General features: G+C 48.9%; 1 protein-coding gene across 6 annotated transcripts in view; it reads left to right on the top strand.

Annotated features, from left to right (window-relative positions):
• Window positions 1–9443: 9443 nt before the first annotated feature.
• NRF1 (nuclear respiratory factor 1) overlaps window positions 9444–21360 on the top strand; it is a 94196-nt gene continuing 82279 nt past the window's right edge. For all 6 annotated transcript variants that reach the window (XM_068169443.1, XM_068169465.1, XM_068169457.1 and 3 more), the window contains exon 1: window positions 9444–9575. The gene's annotated coding sequence lies outside the window, so the exon portion shown is untranslated. The remainder of the gene's footprint in view (window positions 9576–21360) is intronic.

Below are 21360 nucleotides of genomic sequence, written 5' to 3'. Positions count from 1 at the left end.
GTCCTATCACTTGGTAGATGATTTTCAAAGCTTGATGCTCTTTGTCTTACTCCGACAGCAACCGCTGTGTTTGCCACGGTGTGTAACTCAACTCAAATGATATGGCCTGGAATGGTGTCCTTGAAAGCAAGAGTCCTTCTTCAGTCACCTGTTGTTTTGGATCCTGAGATACTTTACCCAGGAAGACTGGCACCTTCTCAAAATAGAGACAGTATTTTTTGAGTACCTGATAATTATAGTTTGCCCCTTGAGACCTGTCTGAGGAGTAGCTCTGTCTTCTTAGAAATGTCCAGGCTGTTATTGGTTCCTCACCCTTTTTCCATTGTCTTACAACACTTGGCTGCTTAATTTCCATTGTCGTCAGCACAAAGCAGAAGAGGAAGTGTATCAAGCTCTTACACTGGCAATTGGTACTTTGCTTTTCTCACCTAGAACCACAGTTAGGGTCAATCACAATGCTTTGGCAGGTCTTGGAAGAGAAGCTCAAAGTAGTTTGGATAGTTTGTGAGACTTCAGAGTAGTGTCCTCCTGGGGGTGTCTCTGGTGAGCTTCTTGGTGTCTCTTGAAACATCCCAGAGTTGTTCACAGAATCATAGAATTGTTTTAGTTGGAAAAGACCTCTAAGATCATCAAGTAGCACCATGACTGTTCCAATGCCTACATGTGTCAAAGCTTGGCTAGCCTTATGCTTACCAGAAGTTAGAACCTGCAGCAGCAATGATCTTCCATGGAATGAGTGGTTTTATGTCTGCTTTCTCTCCAAATTCATAGAATAATAGAATTGTTTTGCTTGGAAAAGACCTCTAAGATCTTCAAGTCCATCCATTGACCAAACACCACTATGGCCATGAACTGCTTCCTTTCAGGTCATTAGGGTAAGGAAATGCTCTACTTTCAGCCCATCACTCTTATTAAACTTGTTACTCTTCTTGCTTTCCACCATGTTTTATGATGTTCCTGCTTCATGAGCCCAAGCTGACAATTAACAGCTCCAACATCTAGTTGTTCTTCTCAGAGTCAAAAAAAAAAACAAAAGAGACTCTTGAAATTAATCTTCCCTAAACCACAGAATCATAGAATGCACTGGGTTTGAATGGACTTCTAGAGGTCATCCAGTTCAACACCCCTGCGGTGAGCAGGGACATCTGCAACTACAGCAGGTTGCTCAGAGCCCCATAACATCTGATCTGGAGTGGTTCCAGGGATGGGGTATTGACCACCTCCCTGGGCAACCTGGGACAGGGTCTCACCACCCTCACAGAGAAGAATTTTTTAACTTCTCTCTAGTTTAAATCTCCCCTTTTTAGTTTCAAACCACCACCCCTGCCACAACAAGGCCTGCTCAAAAGTCTGTTCCCAGCTTTCTTCTTTGCCCCTTTAAGGCCTGAAAGGCCTCCAGAACATCTCCCTGGAACTTCCTCTTCTCCAGGCCTCACAGCAGATGGCTTCCAGACCTCCCATCATTGCTATGGCCTCCTCTGGCCCCACTCCAACAGGTCCATGTCTTTCCTGTGCTGAGGACTCCAGAGCTGGCACTAGCACTGCAGGTGGGGTCTCAGCAGAGCAGATCAGAGGGGCAGAATCCCCTCCATCCACCTGCTGCCCAAAGTGCTGGGGATTAGCCCATGACAGGCTGGCTCTGGGCTGTGAGCACACATTGCTGGCTCATGTGCAGCATTTCACCCACCAGCACCCCCAAGTCCTTCTCCACAGGGCTGCTCTCCAGCCCTTCCCTCTGCAAGCCTGGACTGATACTAGGGGTTGCCCTGACCCAGATGTAGGCTGTTGCATTTGGCCTTGTTGAACCTCATGGTGAGAAAACTTGAAAACTTCTGGCACTTCAGTGTCCTGGGTGATGAGGGTAAACCCATGTGAGATATTCTTTCTGTTTAGTCTTCTGTTAAAAGGAAACCACCTGGCCTGTGCCTTGTGGGCATCCCTGAGACAAAAATACTTCCTGACTTCATCACAATGTTGTCTCAGATGTGGAGGAGTGACACAGAGCCAGACAGTTCCTTGGAAAGGAAGCATGGTTGCCTTGAGCTTATCAGCTGTGCACAGATGTCAGCTCAGCCCTGCTCCTGCTCACCAAGAACAGCTGAGGGTAGCTGTGCTCAGCCCAGCAAAGGTGAAACCTCCTTGCCTCTTGGGCGGGTTAGAGTTGGCCTCAAATAATGAAAAAAAGCAGATCATAAATATCCAACTTTAGAAGAGCAACCAAGAAGGTGAAGGGTCTGCAACACAGGTTTTATGAGAAGCAGCTGAGGAACCTTGGTTGTACAGTCTGGTTCTCTACAACTTCCTGGCTCTACTACAACTTCTTCGTCTATACAATTAGTCAGAGCCAGATGGGGTTGGTCCTTTTTCCCAAGGAACAAATGATAGGACAAGAGAATTGCTCCAGGGGAGGTTCAGGTTGGACATTAAGAAAAATTTCTTCACAGAAAGGGTTATCAGGCATTGGGAGAGGTGGTTGGACTCAATTAACCTCTTTGACCTCTAAGATCAACCTAACACCACTATGGCCATTAAACCATGTCCCAAAGTGCCATGTCCACACACTTCTTGAACACCTCCAGAGATGGTGACTCCACCACCTCCTGGGCAGCCTGTTCCAATGCCTGACCACTCTTCTAGGAACGAAAATTTTCCTAATACCCAACCTAAATTCCTGGTGCAACTTCAGGCCATTCCTCTTGTCCTATCACTTGTTGCTCAGGAGAAGAGAACAACCCCCATCTGACTCCAATCTCCTTCCAGGGCACTGGGGAGAGCCAGAAGGTCTCCCCTCAGCCTCCTTTCCTCCAGGCTCAACAACCCCAGTTCCCTCAGATGCTCCTCACAAGTCCTGTGCTCCAGATCCTTCACCAGCTTTGTTGTCCTCCTTTTGGTAACTACAGAGACTCTGATGTTGGTGTATACAGAGCTTTTCATCACAGGGATGATGAAACTCAGACTCAGCTTTGGTCTAACCTGGCTCCAGAGAAGCTGTGGCAGCCTGAGGCCCACCAAAGCTGCTTAGAACAAACTCACTGCACTATCAAAGTTCTTCCTGGAGGAATGAAATCCAGCCTGGCTCTTTCTAAGCCATGTAAATCTGGCTTATTGCACATTACTGAACAATCCTGGTTGTAGAAGCTCACGTGAAAGGAAAGCAATAGATGGGATTTATTTAACCTGAAAAAGAAGGAGAGAAGAAAAAGGCCAAGCAGCTGTGGCTGTGGTGTTCTCCCCTTCAAACTACACCATTAAGGTTTGAAACTGCTTAGTGAGTTGCGCTAAATCATCGGTGTTTTGTTCACAGCAGAGTTAGTGATCAGTTGCTTGTCTCTTCTGTGGGCTTAAGATGAACTTGAAAGCTCCATGTGAAGGAAAAAAGATCTATTCACTTTTTCTCCAATTATACAAGATCAATGATAAGGTTAGGTGAGAGTGTTGATCTGTGGGAGGGTCAGGAGGGTCTACAGAGAGATGTGGCCACACTAGATTGATGGGCTGAGGCCATTAGGATGAGGTTCAACAAGGCCAAGAGCTGGGTCCTGCACTTGGGTCACAATCCCCCAAGGAATCTCCAGGTTCATGGGGTAGAGTGGCTGGAAACTGCCCAGCAGAAAGGGAAGTGGTGGGGTTGGTCAATAGCAGCTGAATCCAGAGTGTGCCCAGGTGGCCAAAAATGCCACCAGCATCCTGGCTTGGAGCAGCAAGAGTGTGGCCAGCAGGAGCAGGGCAGGGATTGTCTCCATGGACTGCGCACTTCTGAGGCTGCACTTTCAATCCTGGGTTCAGTTTTGTGCCTCTCCTCTAAGGAGGACATTGAGGGGCTGGAGTGTGTCCAGAGAAGGGCAAAAATGCTGGTGAAGGGTCTGGAGCACAAGGCTTGTGAGGAGCAGCTGAGGCACCTGGGGTTGTTCTGCCTGGAGAACAGGAGGCTGAGGGGAGACTTTCTGGCTCTCTACAACTCCCTGAAAGGAGGCTGGAGCCAGGTAGGGGTTGGCCTCTTTTCCTATGGAACAAGTGACATAAGAGGAAATGGGCTCAAGTTGCACCAGGGGAGGTTTAGGCTGGACAGGAGGAACAATTTTGTCACCTTCAGGGTTTTCAAGCTCTCGCCCAGCCTGCCCAAGGAAGTGGTGGAGTCCCCATCCCTGGAGGGGTTTCAAAGCTGTGTAGATGTGGCACTGAGGGACGTGGTTTAGTGGTGACCTGGCAGTGCTGGGTTAAGGGTTGGACTGGATGGTGTTGGAGGTCTTTTCTAGCCTAAGCAGTTCTGTGATTCTGAGATGCCAGTTGGCTGGGACTCCACCTCTTCCATCACTTGCAAATAAAGGCAGCCAAGAAGTGCCAATAGGCGACAGATGTTTTATCTCTGAGCCAGCAAAGACATTTCATGGCAAGCAGACCCTGAAAAGAATTGCTGCCAGGAACATGTCTTCTGCTGTATGACCACGTGCAGATCCTTCATCTCCAGCATGTCCCACATAGGCCCAGAAGGCAACAGATCCTTCCCTGTTGCAATGTCTGTTGTCAAAAAAATAAGCAAGAGCTGGTATGTTCAGGAAGTCCTGAAGCCACACTGATGTCTACAAAACACTTTGTCAAGAACCACCCCTGCTGGATTAGCTGAGAGGAGCAGTCTGTTGGATTGACCTGGTCTATGAGATGTCCAACAAGGGCAAGTGTCTCATCCCCTTATAAGATGTTACCTCTTTTTGTGGTCTTTAAAAGTCAATGATACCTTTTCACACTTCCAACCCTTCTGGTTTAATGGCCATGGTGGTGTTAGATTGATGAACTTAAAGGTGTCTTCCAACCAAAACAATTCTATGATTGTAATACAGCCATGCTCCCACAGAAAAGTTTTTGCTGGAGCTACAGCTCTTCACCTAGGGATCTTTGTGCATGGGTTCTACAAGTAGCACCTAAAACCACACAAAATCTGTGACCCAAGGCTGGTGGCACTTTCAGGCCAGACCTGTCTGAGGCTGTTGGCCAAAGGTAAAAAGCTGCTGGTAATACTCAAAGCAGCAGCAGCTAATTGACCCAAGCATTCATTCCCATTCCCCTAATGCTTTGGTGTCCATCTTTGCCTCAGCAATCCTTCCTTGTTGCTCATCTGTTTTCTTCTTTTCCAGACCTCACCAACCAAAGACAAGATGATCTGCTAAACCCATCTGTACATAGTCACAGAATCATGGAATCACAGAATTGTTTCGCTTGAAAAAGACTTTTAGAATCAAGTCCAACTATCACCCTAATACCACCATGGCCATTACACCATGTGCCAGAATGCCATGTCCACACATTTCTTGAACACTTCCAGGGGTGGTGACTCCACCACCTCCCTGGGCAGCCTGTTCCAATGCCTGGCCACTCTTGCTGGAAAGAATTTTTTCCTAATATCCAGCCCAAACTTCCCCTGGCACAGCTTTCAGGCCATTTCCTCTTGTTCAATCACCTGATACTGGAAGAAGAGACCAAACCCACCTGGCTCCAACCTCCTTTCAGGGAGTTGTAGAGAGCCAGAAGGTCTTCCCTCAGCCTCTTCTCCAGGGTGAACAATCCTGGTTTCCTCTGCTGCTCCTTACAAGACTTATGCTCCAGACCCTTCACTAGCTTTCTTGTCCTTTTCTGGACAGGTCTCCTGACCTCTCTCCCATGACCTCAGCACCTGAGCTGACCCATCATCATGATAACACTGTCCTCATCTCTTCCAGATTTCTCTTCCCAGAGCCAGGATGTGGACAGGCAAAACTTTCTTAGCCTGCTCCGTTACCAGATCTTCCTCTTCCCACCATGCATCACTGTTTCTCTCTAACCAGTCCCTGGCATTCCCATGAGAACATAAGCCAAGTTCCTGATGCTTCTGCTGGCCAAATTTGTACTCACATTGAGTCTTTTCTCAATCTTTTTCACCTAAAACTATGTGTGTATGACACAGTACAGTCTGGATCTCCATGAGAGCATGGGGAGACAACGTGCTGATGCTCAGTCTGTCAAAGAGGAGGAGTTAGTTTCTTCATATTGGGAGATGCTGCCTCTCCAGAGGACCTTTCTGGTACTTCTCAAATGAACCTCCACACTGTATTCCATCAAGAGCTTGTGGTCCTGTGTGTTTATGCTTTTCTTCATATAGAATGGTTTGGGTTGGAAGGGACCTTTCAAGGTCATCAAGTCCAATCTTTCTGCGACCAGCAGGGACATCTGCAGCTACAGCAGGCTGCTCAGAGCTCCAAACAACCTTACCTGGAATGGTTCCAGGAATGGGGCATCTACCATCTCTCTGGGCAACCTGGGACAAGGGTTTCACCACCCTTAGCATAAATAATTTATTCCTTAGATCTTCTATTAATGTCTCCTCTTTTAGTTTCATCATCCCTTGTCCTGTCACAACAGGTCCCGCTAAAAAGATTGTCTCCATCTTTCTTACAGACCCCAACTGTAACTAAGAGCACCTTGATATGGGTGGAAGAAAATGAGCATGTGCCAGCCACAGTCCCAGCAGCCAGTGACTTGTCAGTGTGCACTTTCACAAGCCCATGGTTTGATCTGTCCATTCCAAACCTATTAGCAATATGTGGCCTTCAAAATATGCACCTGGATGGGGTGATGTCATTCATCCTTCTCCTTGAGGCAGGAGAAACTCTACCTACAGCATTCCTCAGCAGTATTCTGTCTAACCTGTTCTTAACACCTCCAACAGGGAGACTCCAGAGTGTCCCAAAGTTCTTCACATCCTACCATTAGGACTTTTTCTTGGTGGCTCACCTAAATCCACACTCTTGTGATGCACCAGTAAGCAACTTTCCTCCTGTGGAGATTCTAGGTGACTGCAGGTTACACCAGGGTTGTTGTGAGGCACAGTCCCAGATCCTGGTGCTTATGGCCCTGCTCCAAACCCACTGATTAGCAGAAGAGAATTCCTCAGTTACTAGAGTCCACATCAGCTGCCTCCACAAGTCTGTCTCTCCCTTGTCTTCAAGTAAGAGCAGCCAAAATACCTACAAGGCTCTTCAGAGGAAAATGTTCATCTCAGCAACTGGTGTAAGTCATGATTTGACCTAGATCCATATTTCATACCTAGGGGAAGCCTGTGACAGAACTTCAGAGCATTCAAAACTCCATGATGAAGTCTACAGGATAAGATGACACTCATGTGAAAAGCAGGGCTGTTCTCTTCCCCATATTGCACTGTGAGAACATACACATGGCTCCAAAGATCCCCCCAAAACCCACTGTAGAAATGACAACTGGAGTGTGACTCTGCAGAGTGGACAGTTGATCCCTGCTCCAGCCCCAGAATAGAATAGAGTAGAGTAGAGTAGAGTAGAGTAGAGTAGAGTAGAGTAGAGTAGAGTAGAGTAGAATAGAATAGAATAGAATAGAATAGAATAGAATAGAATAGAATAGAATAGAATAGAATAGGTCTACTGAATTTTCAGTCCACCAGATCTTTAACACAGAAGTAATGGAGGAATGTCACTGAAAGTATTTTGTTTTCCAGTCTGCCTGTCTCCTATGATCCATTCATGTCCTATTTTCCACACCATTCTTTAGGTGTGGAGAAAACCTCTTAAGTCACATAGCTTCAGACATCAAGTCCCATCTAAAGACTCCCTTCTACAAAACACAGCTTTACATCCATTTTTATGATTTCCCCCATTTTTCCCCCTCTGTGTTTTAAATCCTTCTGATCTTTATTTCTGATTCCTAATAAAACCCCAGGTTGCTTGGGGACAGTGCCAGCCTTCAAGCATGAACACTTTCTCCCAGAACAAGGCTGGGATTCTAAAGGATGTCTTTACTCCCTGACACAAGAAATCATTTAGGTTGGCTATTAGGAAAATTTTCTTTCCTGAAAGAGTGCCCAGGCATTGGACCAGGCTGCCCAGGGAGGTGGTGGAGGCACCATCTCTGGAGGTGTTAAAAAAATATGTGTAGACATAACCCCTGGGGACATGGTTTAGTGGCCATGCTGGTGTTAGGTTGGTGGTTGGACTTGGTGATCTTAGAGGTCTTTTTCAAAGAAAATGATTCTGTGATCATTTGGAGAAGGTTGAAGGGAGACTGTATTGCTCTGTGTGAACGGAGGTGGGTGTTGGACTCAAGAAACTCTAGTGATAAGACAAGAGGAAATGGCCTCAAGTTGCTACGAGGTTTAGTTTGAATATCAGGAAAGATTTCTTTCCTGCAAGAGTGGTCAGGCATTGGAGCAGGCTGTGCAGGGAGGTGGTGGGCTTGCAGGCACTGGAGTTGTTCAAAAGCATGTAGATGTGGCACTTTGAGACATAGTTTAGTGTTGGGTTGATGGTTGGATTCAATGATCTTAGAGGTCTTTTCCAACTGTAATGATTCTGTGGTATAATAGACATGGTGGTGTTAGGCTGATGGTTGGACTCAATGATCATAAAGGTGCTTTCCAACCAAAATGATTCTATGAATAGTCTGCATATAACAAGAAGGGCAATTAGTGAAGCTAGAGCTAAGTTCAGTTCAATAACCACTGGGCAGCAGCAGAAACAAGAGGCTTTGTGGAGCCCATCTGTGTTCAGGGCAGAAACAGTCACATCTCCATTTCCTTATGTGCAGACATAAGGACACCCCATCCCCTTGGCTTGAGCCCAAGGTGCCTTTCAGAGCTGCTCCAGCCCAGGAGCCACAGCTGCTTGAAGCTGCTGGCCCTCGCTGGGAGACAGCAAAGATTTACAGTCGCAAACAGATGGCCTCTCACACGCCCTGACAGGCTCCAGATGTGTTATTTTGATCTCTCTTTATTTATTTAAACCCCGATTAGCTCAGCAATAGTTTCTCCCACCCTAAAACCACCAGAGCGATGTGCAGGTAGGAAAAGCCAAGGCCCAGCAGCAGGCTGTGACGGTTGCTAGTGGGATTTTTCCACTAACAAGCAAGAAACAAACGGGAGGGGGGGGAAAAAAAAAAAAAAAAAAAAAAAAAAGAAGATAGGATTGGGATCGCAGCCCGCTCAGCTGAGCCCCCGGGTCCAGCTGTTCCCGACCTAGCGTTTCCTCTAGGGCTGCCCCCCAAGTCCCCTCGCACTTCCTCGCTGAGGGGGACAAATGGGCGCGACCTCCCCAAGATGGCGCCGGCACCCCCCACGCCTCCTCCGTACCCCTCACTCCCAACAGGGATCTGTAGGGTGGCGTGGGCAGAGGTGCCCCGACCTTCTCAACATGGCGCCGCTGGCTGGCCGGCCGCCCGGTCGCCCATGCTGCTGCTGCCTCCCTCATCCTTTTTCACCCCCATCCACCCCTACCCCGACCTCCTGCAAATGGCGTCGTTCTGTCGCCCGGCGCGACCCTCGCCCTCCTCATGATGGCGGCGTCGCCGGGCTATGACGCCATACGTCCTCCTCCTCCTCCTCCTCCTCCTCCCCCCTCTTCTCTCCCTCTCCCCCCCCGGCCTCCTCCCGCCGCCGCCGCTGCCGGTCCCCGCCTCTCCCGCTTGCCATTGCGGCGGCTCAGGGCGAGCCGCTCCTCGTCCCCTCTCGGCTCCCTCCCCGGCCGCCGCCCGGCAAGAGGCTCCACGGCGCAGGCCCGCCGCAGCGCAGCCGCTCTGAGGTGAGTGTCCTACCGCGCAATCTCCCAGCTCCTCCAGCCCGGCGCAGCCGCAGCAACGCGGGGGCCCCCGCCGGCCGCCCAGGCACCCCCGGCTCACGGCTCCCGCGCCTCCCCTTAGCGCCGCCGCGGGGCCGTTTAGGCCGCGCTAGGCCCCGCTCCCGAGGCGGGGGAGCGAGGCCCCGTGGCGGGCGGTTGGGCCGCTCCCGCCCTGCTGCCGGTGTGGGGGGGGTGGTGGTGGTGGTTGGCGGCGGGGCGGCGGCCACGGGGCCTGCGGGGCGCTGGGGCGTGGGGGGGCCTCTCCCGGTCGTGGCCGGGAGAGGTCCTGGGGCACCGAGTGCGTTTCTCCCAGGCGGGGAGCAGTGGGAACGGGGGCAGTGCCGGGAGGGAAGGATAGAGGGGAGGGATGGGGAAGGCAAGGCGGGTGCGGGCCGGGCCCACGCGTCTGGCCGAGGCGGGTGTTGCAGGCTGCGGGAGCAGGTTGCTCCGGCCCCGCTTTCAGCCCGTCCTGCTCCGGGGAGAGAAGTTGGGTTGCGGCTGCAGCCATTTGTGGGGCATTTATTCTCCTCCCCTTTTCTCTTTTCTTCTTTCCTCTCCTTTTCCTGACTGCAAATGGATGCCTTCTGGCAGCGTCCTGGGCCGGCGGTGCCCTTTTGCACATGAGTTGTGGAGCCGAGTTGAAATACTGCTAATCACACAACCGTATTTTCTTCTTTTTCTCCGCGTCCCCCCCGCCTAATATAACCAAAAGACTGTAAAAGCCGTTTCTCTTTGTTCTTGGGTTATACAACATTTGGTTTAGGAGAGACCTGGTCCGTGACTGAGCTGCTCGGGACCTTGTTAGTGTAAATAATAATTACAGGACAGAAGTATTCACCTCAGAAGTCTTCATGTTTATGTAGGGTTAGTAGGTCTCGGCTTTCTGGCAGCTACAGATAATTTTCATAGCTGGGGAGATGTTTTCACTGCCCCTCTTCAATATCTGGATCTCTGCTTTGTGTTCTTTTCCATCTTCATTATTTCCAGAATTGAGGATTTTTACCTCAGAAAGGCATTGTTGGTTTGGTGGGGTTTTTTTGTCCCTCCCCCTTCATCTCTAATGCTGCTGTCCAAACAGGGTTTTAGCCCCTTTTCCTGTGTCCTGGAAGGTGGTAAGAGTATTTTCAGCTCTGTGGTCATGTGTGTGGTGGTTGTTTTTCATAGTTGTCTTGGTGACATAATGGCAGTTTGTGTTCATCCTTTCTTTAGCAGTAGCCTTACCTTCTCTCTGGTTGATCTCCCATCATTTTGATAACCTGTTACATTGAACCTTTACTGCCCTGATGTTGGGGGAACATGTGATAAGTTGTTCACGGTAAAACCAGGAGCAACAGTTTGTTTTCACTGAGGTGGAAAGAGGAAATATATAATGAAGGCAACTCTGGAAAGATCAGGATGATACTAACTTTCTTCAGAGTTTTAATCTTCTCCATCTTGGAGAAGTGTTACAGTTTAGTGTTTCCTTAAATCATCTCATCTGCTCATGTAACTGCCTAGGTGTGTTCACTATTTTATAGACTGTTGGGTTTTTTAATTGTATTTTCCTGGTGGAAATGGGCACAGGGGTGTTGAGTGTCAGGGATGAGCCAGTGTGTGACCAAGTGACCAGGAAGGCCACCAACATCCTGACTTGCATCAGCAAGTGTGGCCAGCAGGACCAGGGCAAGGATTGTCCCCCTGGACTGGGCCCTAATGAGGCCACACCTAGAATCTGGGGTTGAGTTTTGGGCCCCTTCCTGCAAGAAAGACATTGAGGGGCTGGAATGGGTCCAGAAAAGGGCAACAAAGCTGGGGAAGAGTCTGGTGAGGAGCAGCTGAGGGACCTGGAGAAAAGGAGGCTGAGGTAAGACTCTCTTCAGTTCCTGAAAGAAGGTTGGAGCCAGGTGGGGATTATTCTCTTCTCCCAAGGAACAAGTGACAGGACAAGAGGAAATGGCCTCAAGCTGCACCAGGGGAGGTTTAGGTTGGGCATGAGGAACAATGTTTTCACTGAAAAAGTGGTGAAGCCCTGGGCCAGGCTACCCATGGCAGGGGTAGATCCCCATCCGTGGAGGGGTTTCCAACCTATGGAGATGTGGTGCTGAGGGATGTGTTTTAGTGGTGATCTGGCAGTGTTGGATTATTGGTTGGACTCCATGATCTTGGAGGTATTTTCCAACCTTTGTGATTCTATCATTGTATCAACTTGTTTTTCAGCAGCCTTGCATCATTTAGGAACAGACTTTACAACCAACAAGGCATGGGCCATAAATACAGCAAGCTGGGAAACCCTCTGCCTCCTACATGGTGTTTTTTTTTTGGTGCAGTTTACATATCTCAACAGCATCTGCTTGTCAAAAAGTGTGTGGCCTGATGGATGTTCACATGATATAGGTGGTATGAAGCATGGGTCTGGTAATGAGTCTGTCCTTGGCAGCCTGTGTTGGTGTTTGGGTAGGCAGTAGGATTTTTGGTGTGGAGCAATGAAAGCCTTTGTGTCAAATCAAGATCAGTTAACTTGTGACATTTGACATCATACCTGCTGTGCTTCAAAGATGTTCCTTTGGAGGTAGTGTGGCCTGGCTCTGTGTAATGAGTGTGTAAGTTGTCCCCATGCAGATTTGTGGCACGGATGTGGAATGTGCTGTCCAAACCCTGCTGCCCGATGTGCCACAACATATACCTTGATCTTAGAAGTAAATAAACCAGCAGAATGAGGTGATTGTTCTCTGCTCTTATGAGACTCCACTTGGAGTACTGCATCCAGTTCTGCACCCCCAGACACAGGAAGAACCTGGAACTGTTGAAGTGAGTCCAGAGGAGGGCCACAAAGATGATTGAAGGGCTGGAGAACCTCCTCTGTGGAGACAGGCTGAGGGAGTTGGGGCTGTTCAGTCTGGAGAAGAGAAGGTTCTAGTGAGACTCCCGTACCTGGAGGGGGCTACAGGAAAGTTGGGGAGGGACTTTTTACAAGGGCTTGTTGTAATGGAATGAGGGGCAATGGATTGAAGCTTGAAGAGGGGAGATTTAGGCTGGAGATTAGGAAGAAATTCTTTATAGTGAGGGTGGTGAGATACTGGAACAGGTTGCCCAGGGCCGTTGTTGGTGCCCCCTCCATGGAGGTGTTCAAGGGCAGGGTGGATGGGACCTTGAGCAACCTGGTCTAGGGGGAGGTGTCTCTACCCGTGGCAGGGGAGTTGGAACAAGATGCTATTTAAGCTCCCTTCCAACTCAAACCATTCTAGTGAGTCTGTGAAACCACCCTTGCTAAAAACAAGCTCTCTCAGTGAGAGTCCTTAGTGTATGCCATGTTTGGAGGTTGCCCTTCCCTGTAGCTCCGTCAGGAACATCTGTGGTACAATCTCCTTCACAGAGTGAACCACAGTGAGCAAAGTCCACCTTGCTTCTGGATAAGGTCGGTCAAGCAGGGGCTTTACACACTGTAATTTTGCGCCTCAGTGAATTGTTTCAACTTCCCTTGACAAAAGCCCCTGTTACTGGTGAGCTGCACAGATGTCACCTTCCAGATTGCAGGTATTTTGGTGTGAGGACTACTTCCAGTCTTGGAATGTCGTCATTTTTCTGTCACTCAGCAGCCTGAATTATCTTTGCTTAGACTTTAACCAGCCAGTTTCACTTCTGGCAAGCTCAAGGCTGGAAGATTTGAGCTGTAAGTAAAAATAAAGACCCACAAATGACTGGTTGAGAGCAGGAACCCAGGGGACTGGGATCACTGGGGCCACCTTCATTGTAAATCTTGCTTGTAGGCTACATCATGTCAAACATCTGTTGCCATGTTCATGCTCTGGGAATATTTCCATTGCTGCTTCTGCTTGATTTTTATCAACTGAGGGAGATTTTCATGGCAGCTTCTCAATCTTCTTGAAGGCTTTGGAGTTGTTATGTTGTTGTCACCCTTCTCTGACCTGGAAGAAGGAAAGAAGCGTTCTGCTGTGCCCCTGAATTCCTTTTCCCACAAAAATGGAACATAGATTTTTATACATAAGAAGGTTGCACGGTGTCAGGAGAAATCAGCTTGTGGGGATGATTTTTTTTCAGTGCAAGAGGTGCTATAAAATTTAGCCTTGGCCTTTATCTTTCTTCTGCTGCTTCTCGACTAGATCCATTGGAAAACAATGTGGTTAAGACTTTGTGTGTTACTGATTGCCCAGTGCTTGAGTTGTGAAATAAAAGAACTTTCAAACTCACTTCTTGGTCTTATTTAAAAAACTTAAACTGCCTAACAGGCTGCACTTATTTTGGAGAGAATGAAGAAGAGTGTGGCCAGCAGGTAAAAGAGAGGTTCTCCTCCCCTTCTACTCTGCCGTAGTGAGACCACATCTGGAGTCCTGGGTCCAGTTCAGGTCTCCCCAGTTCCAGAGAGACTGGAAACTACTGGAGAGTGTCCAGAGGAGGCTCCAGAGATGCTAGGGAGCATCTCTGTGAGGGAGAGACCTGGGGCTGTAGAGTCTGGAGAAGAGCAGACTGAAAGGTGATCTGGTCAATGCTCAGCAAGAGCTAAAGGACCTGTGGGGGGCAAGAGGATGGGGCCAGACACCTGTCAATGGTGCCCAGTGACAGGACAAGGGGCAATGGGCACAAACTGGAACCCAGGAGGTCCCATTAGGAGTAACTTGTTGGATTTGAGGGTGCTGGGGCCCTGGAGCAGGCTGCCCAGAGAGGAGGTAGAGTCTTTCTCTGGAAGGATTCAAACCCACCTTGATGTTGCAGTCCTAGACAACCTGCTGTGGGTGATCCTGCTTTAGCAGTGGGGTGGACTCAATGATCTAGAAAGCAGGCCCATGGAGAAAGACTTCATGAACAGCAAGTTATCCATAGGACAGCAATGTGCCCTTTTGGCTAACAGAGCATATGGTGTGCTGGGGTGCATTAAGACAAATGTCTGTATCAGGTCTTGGGAGGTTCTTCTCCCCCTCTACACTTGCGAGACCACACCTGGAGTACTGTGTCCAGCTTTGGGCTCCCCAGATCAATCTACTGGAAAGAGTCCAACAGAGAGCTACAAGGATGATTGGGGGACTTGAACATCTCTATGAAATAAAACTGAGCTGGGGCTTTTTAGTGCTGACTTTATTAACATCTAATGTCTGAGGGGTGGCTTTCAGGATGAAGATGATGGTCTCGTTTTGGTGGTGCCCAGTGTAAGGACAAGGAACAATGTGTACAAGCTGGAACATGGGAGGTTCCACCTCAACATGAGGAGAAACTACTGTAAGGGTGACAGAGCACTGGAGCAGGCTGAGCAGAGAGGTTGTGGAGTCTCCTCTGGAGACTCAAAACCTGTCCAGATGCGTTCCTGGGTGACCTGGCCAGGTCAGGTGGGGTTGGACTTGATGATCTCTGGAGGTCCCTTCCAAACCCTAACATTCTGTTATTCTGTGATTATCTTTCTACTACTCCACTGGAAAAGTTAACAAATGGTGCTGAGGTGGCCCTTGAAGCAGATATTTGTGACTCATGCAGCTGTAATGAATGTCATTAGCTCTTTGGTACCAAGCCATCTGTTAAGTGTGCTTGTCTAAAACTAGGGCTGGCTACAGCCAATTTAAATCAAAGTGGAGGAGAAAAGTTTCCACTTACTTCAGTTTAGTTTTCACACCCAATTCAGAGCTCCATTGGTTGTCATCGTGCTGGTTTGGGCCTTCAGAAAGGCTCACGCTTGGAAGTCTCCTTCACAAAGTAGATCTCACAAACTACTGAATGTCCTCCATAAGAACAGAGTCAAGTTGCAGCAAGTCTCTAGCATGGTCTCAGCTCTGGGACAGTATTTATATGGGGCAATGTTTATTTGGTGAGTCCATCCTCTCATGGGTTTGAGTGCAGTTGGTTGGTAGAAGATCAGTTTAATGGTTTCTTTCATCCCTGCTCTTGAATGCAGATAAATACCCAGGCCCCAATCTGTCACTTACTTTAGTAGTGAATTCTTTTGTCAGCTATTGCAGATCTCTTCATCAATTCATTTCATGTGTGAATCTAAGCTGGGTAGATACATCCTAGCAAACCTCTGTTCTTAAAGTACTTCAGACCATAAAGTGCTGACCATTTCTAGCGTCTTCTCTTTTCCTCCACCTGAAACTTGAACTTCCACCAGAAATTCACCTCTTTCCAATGTCAAAGCTACCATTAGCAGTGGAGTGTGGGGGAAGGTTGGAAGGTTTAGAGTCATGCAGTGCTTTCTGTGATGGGTGGCATAAACCCGTCCGGGCTAAACCTGGACCATCCAGGCACCATCCTACTTTGGGGATAATTCAGGTCTATGCATAGAATCACAATGGTTTGGGTTGGAAGAGACCTTAAATGTCATTCAGTACCAACCCACCTGCTGTGGGCAGGGACACCTTCCACAAGACCAGGTTGCTCAAGGCCTCATCCAACCTGGCCTTGAACACCTCCAGGGAGGAGGCATCCACGACCTCCCTGGGCAACCTGTTCCAGTGCCTCACTGCCACTCACTCTAAAGAATTTCTTCATATACTTGGTCCACTGCAGCAATTGCAACAGAGTTCAGTAGTTGTGGTGGGTTTGCTGCTTCCATCCCTCTTGCCACCATAAACTGGTGGGATAGAACCAGTCTCTTCCATTGACAGCTAGAAAATGGGGAGGTGGAAGCAATGTTTGGTGGAGCATGTAGGAGAGTGACAGGCGTCCTGCTGCACATTGACGTTTTGATGTCAATGAAATACCATGGGTGGGGTTTTTAACTCCTGGAAGAAAGCTGTGGCTGCACAAAGGCTCTTGGGATGCTTATGATTAAAGGTGTCTTCCATTCACGTGCTGACTCTGTAGTATTGAGAAGTCCAGCATCTACTTTTCTTCCCATTTTTCATCCTTTCTTGGAGACCTCACTGCTTTCAGTGGGCACTAGAGCCTGGTTTTGTGCTGGAGGATGAAAGGTGTCCTCTGTACAGAGCATGATGAGGTGTCTTTTGGTCTTGGTGCTGGGCTCTGAGCCTCTGCTTCCTCATTCCCAATAGTTTTGTAGGATATTGACTATGCTTCCATTAGGCTGTGTGTAAGGCAGATTCCGGCCTGGTGAGGCTTGAAGGGAACTACTGGAGATCATCACTTTGAATCCTGGATTCAGTTTTGGGCCCAACACTACAAAGAGGACATTGAGGTGCTGGAGCATGTCCAGAGAAGGGCAAAGAAGCTGGGGAAGGGCCTGGAGAACTTCTGAAGAGTGCCTGAGGGAACTGGGGTTGTTGAGGCTGCAGCAAAAGAGGCTGAGGGGAGACCTTGTGGCTCTCTACAGCTCCTTGAAAGATTGGAGCCAGGTGGGGATTGGTCTCTTCTTGCAAGGACAAGAGGAAATGGCCTGAACTTGCACCAGGGGAGGTTGAGGTTGGATATTAGGAGAAATTTCTTTCCAGCAAGAGTGGTCAGGTGTTGGAACAGGCTGCCCAAGGAGGTGGTGGAGTCACCATCCCTGGAGGTGCTCAAGAAATGTGTGGACATAGCACTTTGGGACATGGTTTAACAGCTTTGGTGGTGTTGGGTTGATGGTTGGACTCAAGGGTCTTAGAGGTCTTTTCCAACCAGAACAATTCTATGATGCTGTGATCTAGTCCAGACCCCCTGCTAAAGCAAGGTCACCCACAGCAGGTTGCCCAGGATCACAATGGCCAGGTGGATTTGGAATCTCTCCAGACAAGGAAATTCCACGACGTGTCTGGGCAGCCTGCTCCAGGACTCCACCACACTAACGGCAAAAAGGTTTCCCTTTGTGTTCAGGTGGAACCTCCTGTGTTTCCGATTTGTGCCCATTGCCTCTCGTGCTGTCGCTGGGCACCACTGACAGGAGTCTGGCCTCATCCCCTTGTACTCCACCCTTTAGTTCTTGCTGAGCATTAAGCAGATCCCCTCTTAGGCTGCTCTTCTCCAGGCTCAACAGCCCCAGGGCTCTCAGCCTTTCCTCCTCACTGAGATATTCCAGGCCCCTCAGCATCTTTGGAGCCTCCTCTGGACTCTCTTGTAGTTCTCTGTCTCTTGAACTGGACAAAACACTGTGTATCAATTTCTTCCTTCTCTCTAGTCTAAATCTTCTTGTCTTGTCACACTAGGCCCTGCTCAAAAGGCTGTCCCCAGATTTCTTCTCAGCCTCCTTAAGCAGTGAAAGACCACCAGAAGGTCACCATGGAACCTTGCCTTCTCCAGGCTGAACAATCCCAGCTCTCTCAGCCTGGCCTCACAGCAGAAGGCTTCCAGACCTCCATCATTGCTGTGGCCTCCTCTGACACTGCTCCAACAGGTCCATGTCTTTCCTGTGCTGAGGACTCCAGAGCTGGCCCCAGCACTGCAGGTGGGGTCTCAGCAGAGGGGCAGAATCCCCTCCCTCCACCTGCTGCCCACACTGCTGGGGTCAGCCCAGGACAGGTTGGCTCTGGGCTGTGAGTGCATGGTGCTGGCTTGTGTCCAGCTTTTGACCCACCAGCACCCCCAAGTCCTTCTCCACAGGCCTGCTCTTCAGCTCTTCATCCACCAGTCAGCCTGAATTGATCCTGGTGTTTTCCCTGGCCCACGTATGCGACCTTGCTCCTGTTCGTGCACTTGGGTCTTGGTCATGAGGTTCATGTGCACCCACTTCTCTAGCTTGTCCAGGTCCTTTTGGATAGATCCCATTCCATTGGTGTGTCATCTTCACCTCTGCTTGGCGTCACCTGCAAACTTGCTGAAGGTGCACTTGATCTCACTGTCTGTGTTGCTGCTGATGTTAAACAGCATTATTAACCTCTTATCTTAGGACTTCAGATAGCTGTCTTCTCTAGACAACTTGCTGATTTAAAGTTCTTCTCATGGTTGCTTTGGATTGTTTTTTTCCAGACTTATTCTTTCTGTATCATGAGTTTTCATGACAGTGAGAAGGTAAATCCATAAATGATCCTTCTTGAGGAAGAGGCCCATGGTGGTCTCTGTTCCTATGACAACTGTAACACTGAAACCCTGATAATATGAAGCATATGTAGATGGAGGTGATGGTGAAGAGATATGAAAGACATCTAAATGTAGCAGCAAATAAAAATCCCTCATCCATTTTCAGTGCAGCAGACAGACACATGGTTGTGTGTTGCAGCAGCTCCAAAAACTGAATTCCCACAGGGTTTGTGTACCATGCTGCGTGGTCAAAGCAGGAAAAGCCCCAGCTGAGCCCTCTCCTGAGGTGGGTGAGGGCTGACAAACCATGGTGGACAGTAAGTTGGTGGACACTGTTATCCATAGGACAGCAACGTGCTGTTGTGGCCAAGAAGTGATCTCCTGGGGTACAGGGAGGGTGTGGCCAGCAGGTCAAGGGAGGTTGTCCTCCCTCTCTACTCTTCCCTGGTGAGGCCACAACTGGAGTATTGTGTGTAGTTCTGGGCTCCACAGTTCAAGAGGAATAGGGATATACTGCAGAGCGTCCGACAGAGGCTGCGAGGATGATGAAGGGACTGGAACATCTGTCTGATGAGGAAAGGCTGAGAGACCTGGGGCTGTTTAGCCTGGAGAAGAGAAGCCTGAGTGGTGATCTTGTTAATGTTTATAAATATCTGCAGGGTGGGTGTCAAGAGGAAGGGGCCAGCTCTTTTCAGTGGTGTCCTGTGGTGGGACAAGGGGCAGTGCACACAAACTGGAATACAGAAGTTCCTCCTGAACATGAGGAGAAAATTCTTTGCTGTAGGGGTGCTGGAGCCCTGAAGCAGGCTGCCCAGGAAAGGTTGTGGAATCTCCTCTGGATGTCTTCCTATGTGACCTGCCTTAGGTGATCTTGCTTTGGCAGGGGGAAGTTGGACTTGTTGATCTCCAGAGGCCACTTCCAACCCCTACCATTCTTTGATTCCATAATCTTGGATGTTCTCCATGTGTATGGGAAACAGGAGATTGTAGTGAGGTAGTGTGCCTGGGAGCCATGCTCTGACCCATGCCTCTTCCCAGACCAAGACACTTAGAAAGAAGGTGAACATGGACAAGAAACTGCTTAGAAAGAACGCGAACCATGTGCTGCTGCGTGTGGACCATGTTGCTTCATTTAGCAAATGGCTTGGGTTTTGCATGGGCAATTTTGCTGATGTGGGGGACAGCAGCAGGTCACAAGAAGAGCACAGTGGCTGCTTAACAGGCCCTTGGTCAACACCAGAGAGAAAAACATTTGAACTGTCATTTAAATCCAGTATGCAGATCCTAAAGACTTAAATAACTTGCAGACAAATCCCTTTGATCTGGCTGGGCTGTAGATGCACTTGTTTTTTTCCCCAGAAAACACAGAATCCCAGAATGGTGGAGGTTGGAAGGGACCTCTGAAGATCATCCAGTCCAAGCCCCCTGATAAAGCAGGGTCACCCACAGCACCTGGCCCAGGATCACTGTCGTCAGGTGGGTTTGGAATCTCTCCAGACTCCACAACCTCTCTGGGCAGCCTGTTCCAGCACTCCACCACCCTCACAGCAAAGAAGTTTCTCTTAATTGTTTAGGTGGAACCTCCTGGGTTCCAGTTTGTGCCCATTGCCTTTTGTCCTGTCACTGGGCACCACTGGCAAGAGTCTGGCCACATCCTCTTGCCCCACTTGGGTCCATTTTATCTTGACAAGAATTGAGAAGATCCCCACTCAAGCTGCTCTTCTTCAACAGCCCCAGGTCTTCCTCACAGAGATGCTTCATGCCCCTCAGCATCTCTTAGTCCTGCACAACACAGAGTTGTAATTGTCACCTGTTGGGCTTTCCCCTATACCTGATGCTTCATTTACAGTGGTGACACTTTCTCTTTTCAGGGTCTCATTAGATACCAGAGGAGTTCCTCCTCATCCTGAATATTTTCTAGGGCCACACAGCAGAAATGTTCTTGAAATGCAGGAAAGCATGGGGAGGGAGTCTGTCCTTTCCCTTTTCCCTAGGTGCTAAAAGAAGGAGCTATCCCATTTTATACTGGCACTGAACCAAGCCTTGGTGTACTCTGTCACCTCAGATGCCCTGAAGGGCACTGCAGGGTAACTGGAGATGCTTGTTTTCCTGAGTCTGCAGGAGAATCCCTAAGTTCTTCCCCATGTGAATGTAGATTCATAGAATGGTTTGGTTTGGAAAGGACCTTAAAGATCTCACCACTGCAGATATGGAGGTTGATGTCAAAAGATGTCTGCAGACCTGGGCATGCACAACCCCTCCAATTGAACAGCAGCAGGGAAATACAATCTTAGGGAAATAAAACTATGAAAATAAATCATAGAACCACAGAATGGTTTGGGTTGGAAGGGACCCTGAAGGTCCGTGCTTGTTGCAGGGCAGTTATGTCTAGATGACATCAACTAGATCAGAAACACTGAATTGTTGTGGTTAGAAAAGACCTCTAAGATCATCAAGTCCCATCATCAGGTTACTCCAAGTCCCAAACAACCTGGCCTTGAATACTTCCAGGGATGGGGGATCTACCAGCTCTCTGGGCAACCTGTTCAGTGCCTCACCACTCACCAAGCAAGTTGGGATTGTTCAGCCTGGAGAAGAGAAGCCTTATGGTGACCTTTTAGGACTTAAAGGGGCTGAAAAAAAAAAGCTTAGGACAGACTTTTGTACAGGACCTGATGTGACAGGACAAGAGGTGAAGTTTGAAACTAACAAGAGGGAGATTTAGAATAGAGAGAAGGAAGATGTCCTTCACTGTGAGGATGGTGAGATCCTGCCCCAGGTTGCCCAGAGAGGAACCAGAGAATGCCCCATCCCTGAAACCATTCCAGGCCAGGTTGTTTGATGTTCTGTTGCAGATGTCCCTGCTGATGGCAGGGAA

The sequence above is a fragment of the Melanerpes formicivorus genome, unplaced genomic scaffold (assembly GCF_026170545.1).
Source record: "Melanerpes formicivorus ecotype bairdi unplaced genomic scaffold, bMelFor1.0.p_v2 SCAF_3, whole genome shotgun sequence".
NCBI lineage: Eukaryota > Metazoa > Chordata > Aves > Piciformes > Picidae > Melanerpes > Melanerpes formicivorus.
The sequence above is the reverse complement of the archived record's forward strand: the minus strand, read 5'-3'. Positions and strand labels throughout refer to the sequence as shown.